We start from the raw sequence: 3,146 nt of genomic DNA, 5'->3' as shown, positions 1-3,146 counted from the left end.
TTGAAATTTGGATTGCCTACATTAGGATTCTGGGACCATGAGAAATTCGGGTGATTCCTCCAACCTGGGTTATATGTGGGTGCATAAGGATTGTTCAATGGTCCTAGATAGGTGGCATTCACCTGTGCACACTCATTCGAGTAGGAACATTCTTCTAAGACATGGTCTGGTGCATTGCACCCTTTACACATGGGTGCAGATATTTGATTTACATTGGCTGGTCTCTGTAATTCTAAGGCTTCCAATCTACGTGTTAAGGTTGCAATCTTGGCCTCTGATGCTAGGGTTGGTTGAATTTGATGCATTCCTCCTCTTGAAGGTGTAGCTTTATCAGGTTCCCTAGTTGTTTCCCATTGTAAATTTTTCTCGGCTAGGTCTTCTAAGAATTGCCAAGCTTCAGTAGTTTCTTTGTCCATAAATTGGCCTTGGCACATGGACTCTAGCATGGTTCTTGAGTTTGAATCTAACCCCTCATAGATGATCTGGCATAGTCTCCAAGTTTCTATTCCATGGTGTGGGCATTGGGTCAAAAGATTCTTGAAACGATCAAAGTACTTCCAAAATGATTCACCAGCTAGTTGGTAAAATTGATTTATTTCATTCCTAATCCTAGCTGTTTTATGATGGGAAAATACTTTTTTAAAAATGTTCTCACAAAGCCCTCCCAGGTAGTGACAGAATAGTTTGGCAGACTATAAAGCCACTTCTTAGCATTGTCCTTAAGGGCAAAGTTGATTAATCTAAGTTTGACCTCATCCTCTGTTAATTGCAGTTTCATGGTTGCACATACCTCCTCAAATTCTCTAATAAATATATAAGTATCCTCTAATCCTGTGAATTTTGGAAGCATATTTATGATTTAGGTTTGATTTCAAAATTGTTAGCTGTGGGTTGTGGCAACCTGATACAAGATGGTTGGATGGAGCCAACTGGATAACACAAATCCTTAAGGGTCATGGGTTGGATTGGTTCAGCTATTGGAACAACAGGAATTGACTCAATTCTAACTAGAGACCCGACACTCTTCTCCACACACGAGGTGTACGGTTCTCGATGTTTATACAATTTTTTTTTATAAAATTTTTATGTATAAGAAAAAGAAAGAGAAAAAATTCTAAAGAGAAGATCCTAAGGAGTCCTAAATCTAAAAAAAAGTAATCAAATTAATTTAAATTTTAATATTTTTTTTTTTCAAACAAGTGAAACAATAAATTAAACTCAATCTATCCTAGGGTTAACCTAAATCTAGACAGCTCCTAACTGTTCCAAGATGACCCTTCAAGCCTTCCAAGTGGAGATTGATCAACTAGTTAGCCAGGTAAGTATAAGAGGTGGGAGGTTCACTCTTCGTTGCCTTTCTAGACACCAAACGAGTTGGCCAGGCCAGCAACTGAACCAATTTAACAAACCACCCTCAGGGACTTGCCTAGACACCAACTAATCAAACAACTCAAACTTGGTAGAACTCTTAGGGTTCCTTGTCCTATTGAGCTCGAATTCCTTAAGGTTGACATCTAATTGATTTTAAGATTAAAGGTCTAGGTAATGCAATATGATGGAGATGTTTTTGGGCTAAGGAAGGGTAATAAATCCCCACCTTATCTTGTTAATGGGTTGATGCCCTTAGATTAATTATGAAAATACAAATGCAAATAAACAAGATGACCAAGAATGTAAAAGATTTTAATTTAGAATTTTTTTTATTTTGATATTTTACTTCACGATTATGAAATGTCTTTTGTTTTGTTTTATTATTTTTTTTTTTGTGATTAAGTAAATTCAAATGATTAGGTCTAAAAGCAAAAGTAATTAACTAAAAATAATAAAAAGAAATTAGAAGCATACCTGAGTTTTCCAGCAATCACCAACTAAATATAGAAACCTAAAGGAAAAAGAAAGAGAGTTATAAAGCACGAAGAACAAATATTTGAAAATAATTTAAAACGCCAAATCCCCGGCAACGGCGCCAAAAACTTGATGTGCAAATCTTAAAATTTGTAAATAAAATCGCAAGCGCACGGTGTGCAGAGTAGCACGACCAGCGAGTACGGGTCGATCCCACAGAGACTTGGTTTAAAAATGATTTTCAAATCTATGCTCAAGCGAGCTTTAACGAAAATCAAAAGTCGAAAGTTGTTTGCTAAAGACAATAAGACTAAGGATCTAGAGTTTTTGAATCCACTAGATCTAGATTAGGGAATTCTACCTAGAATTTTTTTTATTGATCCTAACGACTACTCCTCTTGTCTTTCCCAAGCATAGATTATGAAGGGACTAAGGCCCAACGATAACCCATCAAGATTCTTTACAGGGGAGTAGTAACTAGGATCCCTTAGGATTTTCTCCTCCTATGCACTGAATCAAGCATGAACTATGAAGGGACTCTGACCCAACTGTAGTTCATCAAAAATTCTTGGCAAAAGAGGAAGAAAAAGAAACCCTAAGAAAAAGAAAGAACCCTATGTAAAATCCCTACTCATGATCTAGCTTCATCGCAAACCCTAGAAGGGATGCTTAGCTAGACATGATCTAAATCTACTTGCAAAATTTAAATGCAGAAAAATAAACTACCCTAATTTTATAAATTAAACTATCCTAATTGCATAAATTTAAACTGCATAATTTAAACTAACCTAATTGCATAAAATTAAATTGCATAAATTAAACTATCCTAATTGCAAGAAAAATAAATTGTATAATGTAAAGAGATGAAATTGCATAAAAATAAGATTTTATATATAAAAAAAATTTATTACAAAAACTTCAAAGCTCGAGGCTTGAGAAGAGAGCTAAAAACCCCACTATCTAGGGTTACAAGCTTGATCGGAAGGAAGAATACATAAAATAAGGGCCTTTGGGGGCTTTTTATAGGCATTTGGGGGTTATAAGGTTTTCAAAACTTTAGATGTGGGACTAAGAGGTTTTAGAGGGTTGTTAGGGGGGTTTATGGTGCGCCGATGGGTCCATGGTCCATGCGCCTTTGCTGTGGACCAGGCGGCTAACCAGATCACCAAATCAGTTGATTTTTGACCAATTTTGATCTGATTTGATTCGGGTTTGACCCAATTGAGTCTTCTTTCTTCATTCTTCAATTCCTGGGTCAATTTAACTCTGTTTTGCATAAAATTTACGCCGTTGGAATCCTC

At 36.0% G+C, this 3,146-nt stretch overlaps 1 non-coding gene across 1 annotated transcript; it reads left to right on the top strand.

Moving 5' to 3' along the window:
- The first annotated feature begins 504 nt into the window (after nucleotides 1–504).
- On the top strand, nucleotides 505–611 carry LOC140851359 (small nucleolar RNA R71). Its single transcript, XR_012134111.1, has one exon. It is a non-coding gene; the product is annotated as a small nucleolar RNA R71 (small nucleolar RNA).
- The last annotated feature ends 2,535 nt before the right edge of the window (nucleotides 612–3,146 follow it).

This window comes from Elaeis guineensis, chromosome 8, assembly GCF_000442705.2.
Source record: "Elaeis guineensis isolate ETL-2024a chromosome 8, EG11, whole genome shotgun sequence".
Taxonomy (NCBI): domain Eukaryota; kingdom Viridiplantae; phylum Streptophyta; class Magnoliopsida; order Arecales; family Arecaceae; genus Elaeis; species Elaeis guineensis.
Note: the sequence above shows the minus strand (reverse complement) of the source record. Positions and strands in the feature narration are given on the sequence as shown.